The sequence below is a fragment of the Trichechus manatus genome, unplaced genomic scaffold (genome assembly GCF_000243295.1).
Source record: "Trichechus manatus latirostris isolate Lorelei unplaced genomic scaffold, TriManLat1.0 scaffold00073, whole genome shotgun sequence".
Taxonomy (NCBI): Eukaryota; Metazoa; Chordata; class Mammalia; order Sirenia; family Trichechidae; genus Trichechus; species Trichechus manatus.
In genome coordinates, this window is record NW_004444009.1 from 4,161,068 (window position 1) to 4,169,157 (window position 8,090).

Consider the following 8,090-nt stretch of genomic DNA (forward strand, 5'->3'; position numbering starts at 1 on the left):
AGGGATGTAAAAGACCTATACAAAGAAAACTACAAAACACTACTGCAAGAAAACAAAAGAGATCTACATAAATGGAAAAACATAACATGTTCATGGATAGGTAGACTCAACATTGTTAAAATGACAATTCTACCCAAAGCAATCTACAAATACAATGAAATCGCGATCCAAATACCAACAACATTCTTTAAAGAGATGGAAAAACTAATCATTAACTTTATATGGAAAGGGAAGAGCTCCCAGATAAGTAAAGCACTACTGAAGAAGAAGATTAAAGTAAGAGGACTCACACTACCTGACCTCAGACCCTGCTGTACAGCTACGATAGCCAAAACAGTTTGGTACTGGTACAATGACAGATACATTGACCAATGGAATGGAATTGAGAACCCAGATGTAAATCCATCCACCTACGGTCACCTGATCTTTGACAATGGCCCAAAGTCCATTAAATGTTGAAAAGACAGTCTTTTTAACAAATAGTGCTGGCAAAACTGGATGTCCATCTGCAAAAAAATGAAACAGGACCCATACCTCACGCTATACACAAAAACTAATTCAAAATGGATGAAAGACCTAAATATAAAACCAAAAACTGTAAAGATCATAGAAGAAAAAATAAGATCAACCCTAATACACGGCATTAACAGGATACGAACCATAACCAAAAACACACAAACTCCAGAAGATAAGCTAGATAACTGGAATCTTCCAAAAATTAAACACTTATGCTCATCAAACTTCTTCACCAAAAGAGGAAAAAGAGAACCTACAGACTGGGAAAAAGAATTTTGATATGACGAATCTGACAAAGCTCAAATCTCTAAAATCTACAGGAAAATCCAACACCTCTACAATAAAAAGACAAATAATCCAATTAAAAAAAGGCAAAGGAAATGAACAGACACTTGATCATATTCAAGCAGCTTTCAGACACATGAGGAAATGTTCATGATCACTAGCCATTAGAGAAATGTAAGTCAAAACCACAATGAGATACCATCTCACCCCAGCATTACTGGCACAAATTAAAAAAAAAAACAAAAAAAAAACAAAAACAAAATAACAAATGTTGGAGAGGCTGCAAGGAGATTGGAACTCTTATGCACTGCTACTGGGAATGCAAAATGGTACAACTTTTTTGGAAAAAGATATGATGCTTCCTTGGAAAGCTAGAAATAGAAACACCATATGATCCAGCAATCCCACTCCTAGGAATATATCCTAGAGAGATAAGAGACTTTACACAAATAGCATTTGCAAACTTATGTTCATTGCAGCATTGTTCCCAATAGCAAAAAGATGGAAACAACCTAGATACCCATCAACAGATGAATGGATAAACAAACTATGATACATACACACAGTGGAGTACTACTCAACCATAAAGAACAGTGATGAATCTGCAAAGCATCTCACAACATGGATGAAACTGGAGGACATTATGCTGAGTGAAATAAGTCAATCACAAAAGGACAAATATTACATGAGACCACTACTGTAAAAATTCACGAAAAGGTTTACACACAATAAGAAACAATCTTTGAAGGTTATGAGGGAGAGGAGGGGTAGGGACGGAAAAACACTAAATAGACTATAGATAAGCGGTAATTTTGGTGAAGGGTAAGAAAGTACACAACACTGGAGAAGCCAGCACAACTTGTACTAGGCAAGGTCATGTAAGCTCCATAGACACATCCAAACTCCCTGAGGGACTGAATTACTGGGCTGGGGGCTGTGGAGACCATGATCTTGGGGAGCATCTAGCACAATTGGCATAACATAGTTTATAAAGAAAATGTTGTACATTCTACTTTGGTGAGTAGCGTTTGGGGTCTTAAAAGCTTGTGAGCAGCCATCTAAGATACTCCACTGGTCTCACCCTGTCGGGAGCAAGGGAGAATGAAGAAAACTAAAGACACAAGGGAAAGATTAGTCCAAAGGACTAATGGACCACTACTACCACAGCCTCCACCAAACTGAGTCCAGTACAACTAGATGGTGCCCAGCTATCACTACTGACTGCTCTGACAAAGATCACAATAGAAGGTCCCAGACAGAGCTGGAGAAAAATGTAGAACAAAATTCTAACTCACAAAAAAGATCAGACTTACTGGCTTGACAGAGACTGGAGAAACACCAGGAGAATGGCCCCCTGGCACTCTTTTAGCTCAGTAATGAAGTCACTCCTGAAGTTCACCCTTCAGCCAAAGATTAGACAGGCCCATAAAACAAAGCAAGAGTAAATGGGCACTACAGCCCGGGGGCAAGGACTAGAAGGCAGGAGGGGACAGGAAAGCTGGTAACAGTGAACCCAAGGTCTAGAAGTAGAGAGTGTTGACATATCATGGAGTTGGTAACCAATGTCACAAAAGAATATGTGTATTAATTGTTTAATTAGAAGCTAGTTTGTTCTGTAAACCTTCATGTAAAGTACAATAATAATAATAATAAAGAATTCTTAAAAAAAAAAAGGTGTTAGGGCAAGAACAAGCAGGGTCTTGTAGAACCCTTTAACAGTTTTGCATTTTATTCAAAGTTATATGAGAAACCATTTTCTCAAAAGAAGAAAAAAGACATAAAAAATAAATAAATATTCATATAAATTTGAAAAAAAAAAGGAAACTGTGAGGAAGAGGCTTGTGGTTGGGCTTTTAGGAGCAGTCACAAGAAAGTGCTGAGAAGCAATAGTCTCTTAGGATGTTAAACATAAGTACTGGAGGTTTGGAGAGAATGGGGGTAAAGAAGTGAGTACTTACTTTCAACAGCCTGTCTCACCAGTAGGGCTTTGGCACTGTCCTGAATTTCCTTGCTGACTCAGAAATGATTGATTTAGAGGAGATGGAACAGGCATCCTCTTAAGGCAGTACTCAAGAGAGGTAAGAGTAGATTCTACCTCCCCCTCCAGTGCACTGTTTTGGCCACTTTTCCCCAAGCTTCTGCTCCCAGGGCAATATTCCCAGAGATTTCTCATAGTATTTATGTTAGTTCCTAAAATTCCTCTTCCTTTTGGCTTCTGTATTTTCTATAGGGTTGATTTAGGGGCAGAGAGCAGAGCCTTTTCTAGTTCATTATCTTCCAGAATGACTGGTTTCAGCTTCCTCCATAGTAGGATTGGGGTGAAAGAAAGTGCATAGAAAAAAAAATGTTACAGCACGTTCAGAAAACAAAGGAAGCTGGGAGGGCTATGGGGAAAAGAAAAGGATGCTGAAAGAAGAGAGAAAATATATATAGTTCCAGGACTTTTCATATATTTGTAGTTCAAGCTCAAGTCATTGACTGTGTTGGAACAAATTAGATCCAGTTTCCCAAACCCCATCTCCATGGTCATATGGATGACAAGTAATCACCGGATCATTTCTTGCACAACCACTGGGACCTCTATCCTGAAATCCTAGGCTAGACTCAGAAATGTGTGACATAATGGGGGAGGGGAGGTTCTCCCCCAGAATTTCAAGGTCGGAGATTTCCCAGAAGGTACAGAATGAACTCTTTTTATTACTGCCATGACTTGAAGCTGACATTTTCAGGTATTTTTTGATAAGTAGGGCCCTGGTTGTTGTCATAAAGTTGTATATTTCAAATATTTTGCTTTTGTCTTTACCCTTCCCAGTCATGGGAGGCTCACACTAGGCAAGTGTTTTAATTTCACTGTCAGTGTGTAGGATTTCATTGTTGTCATTACTGTGTTTATCACATTCCTCCTGGTTATGGGCCATTAGCATTCCACCAAAAAATATAAATTCTGAAATTCAAGGTAATTCAATGGGCTAGATATCCTAGAAGCCCCTATTCTCGATCAAACACATATGGGAGGCCTCTCCCATCTGGTCAGACCTAGCAGCTGAAATTCACCCCTGGGGCTTCCCTCTCCCCCGTCCTGTCAATCACAGCAACCCGCTGTGAACACCATACCTCCATTCCTCTCAAACCAACTCTCAGGCTGGCAGAACTAGTCAACACATGGGTTCTGGTCCACACTGTTAAGGCCCATGACATTCCTGGAGATAGCAATGAATCAATGCATGTCACCACTACAGCATCTTTGCTCTGCCCAGAGCCCTTCATCCCAGAGAGTCCCCAAATATTTTGCAAGCTGATACCTTGTCCAAGCTGTGCATAAGCCCCTTGCTTCATCCACCGCTGGAATTCATGCACAGCACCTCAGTGGTGGAATGCAACAGCTGTTCTGCAGCCTTACCACAATCCCATGGACCCCAGTTTGGGTCAGGAAGCCAAGAGGAATACCATAGCCAATTGAAACTACAGGGGGGAATTTCAGGAGGTAAAACTCATTGAGTCAAACTTGGAAGTTGGCCAGGATACTTGGTTAAGACCTCTCTTCTCCCCAGAAAGCATGGGTCCTTGTGACCACCAACTGTATGATTCTAAGCTCCACTGACCCTGAGGCACCAAGCAATGTCCTCCTAAGACTAATTCTAAACTCTAAATAAAATGAGCAATGGTGGGGCGGGGGGAGCAGGGGGTGCTGATTCACTGTAAAAACTAAAAGCATCTCATCTCACACCCACCAAGTTTAGCTAATGTCACCTTAGAAGGAACAGAAACATCACTGAGGTAGCAGAGAAGGTGTGAAAATGAGCAGAGTGGTTAATCTTACTTCTTCATTGACCTTAGAGGAACATCCAAATCTAAGGAAGTAGCTGAGCTTGGGAGATGAGAGTGTGGGTCATAGACAGAAAGGGGAGTACAGGGTCATGATGTCAACTAAGTGAGATATAAGTTATCCACTGAACCAATGATTTTCTCCAAAAGAAATTACATAAATATTTATGGGTAGCCTGTTTGAAGAAGTGTTCACTTAGACAACAATGAAAGCAATAAAGCTACTACTACTAAACCCAAAAAACCAAACCCACTGCCATTGAGTCGATTCCGACTCATGGCCACCCCATAGAGTTTCCAAGGCTGTAAATCTCTCCAGAAGCAGACTGCCACATCTTTCTCCCACAGAGTTGCTGGTCATTTCTAATCTCCGACCTTTCGGTTAGCAGTCAATCACTTTAACCAATGCGCCACCAGGGTACTACTACAATAATAATAATAATAATATCGATGATGATAATAATATTTCTAAAAACGTTATTGAAAACTTGCTATGTGTGAGGTGATCTACCAAGAACTTCACCTGAATTCTCACTTTGTCCTCCCAATAACTCTCCCAAATAAGTGTTAACAATATCCCAATGTTACAGATGAGGAAACTGAATTATGAAGAAGGAGAGTAACTTGCCTAGGATCACATGGAGAGTAAGTGTTGGCACCAGGATGTGACCCCAAGTAGTTCAGCCACTATGTATGTTGTCACCATATGCTATACTGTCCTCCTGTCACCACCCTCTACTGATAGGAAAGAACCAGGTGACATCACAAGAATCATACACTTTGTGATCCAAGATAGGTACCACATACAGAATAAAAAAGACAAGACTAGTTTTAACTGGGAACAATTAGGATCACATATTCCTTCCACAAACATTTACTGAGCATCCACAAAGTCCCTGATGCTATGCTAGAGATAATGGTGAATAAGATAGGCATGGTTCTGGATTTGTTGGCACTCACAGATTAGTGGATAGTCATAATACTTCCCACCTCGTTCAGCAACTTGTGAGGAGCTTTTGAAGCAACCTTTCGATAGAACCTAGAAAGTAATTTCTGGAATAGAACTTTGAACTCTGTTTTTAATTCAGTCTGCTCATTTATTCACTTGGGAGCCATGAATTTCTTATATCTCAATCAAAGCTCTTTACAACTTACCTATCCATGATACTTTAAAGAACATCTTTGAGGGAAAGAAAAAGCAACACACGAGAAAGTACTTGAAGAGCATTTACTGACTGGGATGGGAACAATATAATTTATATAACCAGTTGCTGTCTAGGTGATTCCAACTCATGATGACCCCACGTGTGTTAGAATAGAACTGTGCTCCATAGGATTTTCAATGGCTGATTCTTTTCAGAAGTAGATCACCAGGTCTTTCATCTGCAGTACCTCTGGGTGGACTTGAACCTCCAACTTTTTGGTTAGCAGCTGAGTGCATTAACCTTTTGCACCACCCAGAGACCCCTATAATAGAAGCACACTTATTTGCTTGATGGGTTTGTTACCTTTTCCAGATGACACTTGTTTTTTTGCAGTCACTAATTTCCTCTTCCTTCCAGTACCTACTTCCAAAAAAGAATTTATGTGGGAATTTAGGCAGCAAAGCAGGCTGACCAAGGAGACATCTTTAATTAGGTGGCCTTTCCAAATAACTCTTAATTTATCTTAGGCTATTGCATAATTTTGTCAGGTCAGTCTTGAAATAGTCTGAAACCAGGCAGGAAAAAAGCAGAAGTGATTGTGAGAAACAACTGAGGGACCAATAGTTTAAACATGTCCCAGGGTGAATAGTAGCCTCAAGTCTTATTCAGGGTGCAAAGAATAACAGAGAGAGGTGCAAAGTAGCATCTGGAAGCTTGGAATTGGGAGTTTGGGAATGTGTCAGATCCCAGACTATGACGCTCACCTTGAAGTTACCATGAGGTCAAGCAGCCTTGAAGAAATGTCAAACTCGGGTCAAGAGCTGGCTTTGCAGATGAACTGGGAAGGCTTCAGTCCCTGGTGAAGACAAGGCCCTCTTCTACTGGTATCTTGGCTTTTACTGTTGCTTAGCTAGTGATTCTCAAACTGTGTTCCATAGAGCCTTAGGGTTCCACTGAGTCATAACTAGGACCACCACACTTTACTAGCTGTGTGGATAACTGACTTTAAGGGAATAAGAGTGAAAGCAAGAAGATCGTTATGAGTTACTACAGGCATCTGGAGTCCTGGTGGCACAGTGGTTAGGCATTATGGCTGCTAACCAAAAGGTCAGCAATTTGAATCCACCAGTGGCTCCTTGGAAACCCCATGCAGCAGTTCTATTCTGTCCTATGGGGTCACTATGAGTTGGAATCGACTCGATGGCAATGGGTTACACAGTCTTCTACGAAAGAGGTGATAGTAGCTTGGAATTGGGTGATAGTGCTGGAGATGGTGAGAAGTGGATCGACTCAGGTAATATTTGGAAGGTAAAGCAGTTAGAGTTGCTGATGGATCAGAAATGGAATGTGAGGGGAAAAGAGGAGTTAAGTATGACTCCTGGGTTTGGGGGTGTAGATAAGAAAGGGGATAGGTCAAAATATGTTTACAGCAAGGAGGAAATACATGTTAGAATAAGGGCAACGAGTCTGAAGGTGAAAATTTGGAATTTTGTTTGTGGTTATTCAAAGACACTAACAAACTCAGAGAATATTTCAGAAATGGAATATTTTACACTTTGGAAAGTGCTTCCTTCCCACTTTATTCTGCAGACTCCTCTGCCTCCCCATCTTCCACCATATGCTGCTCCCAAGGCTCTCTCCTCTACCCTCTTCTATTCTTGCTCCACAGACAATCCCTGGCAAGGGATTCCACACTATTTGTACTACCAAAGGCAGGCTAATGTTTCCCAAATCTAAATCTCAAGGCGAAACCATCCCCTGGCCCCTGGAATCATGTATCCAACTGCCTACTGGACTTCTCAATCTGGTTGTACTTCAGGCACTCTTCCTTAACAGCCAAAAACTGACAATATCCTCTTTCCCAGAAAACTTCCTTTCTTTTCCTCTAGCATCCTGGTAGCCACCAAGGTAGAAATCTGGGAATCTTCCTATATCCTTCCCTCTCCCTTATTGCCATAGCTAACCAATCCAAAAGTGATATTTATTCTCTTCTTAACTCTTTCTAATTCTTTCTTTCCATCCTTGAGTTCAGATCCTCATCATTTCTCCCTTATCACTCTTGCTTCAGTTCTATCTCACTCACATTCATCCTCAGCAAGACCACCAGAATACCCCCAAAATAAAAATGCAATGCTTTGATAAAAAATCTTCAGTCACACCCTAAAGTCTAAAAGACCATATTGAAACTTCTTTTTTTTTTAAATTGTACTATAGGTGAAGTTTTACAGGGCAAATAGTTTCTCATTAAACAGTCAGTACACATATTGTTTTATGACATTGGTTAACAACCCCAAGACATATCAACACTCTCCCTTCTTG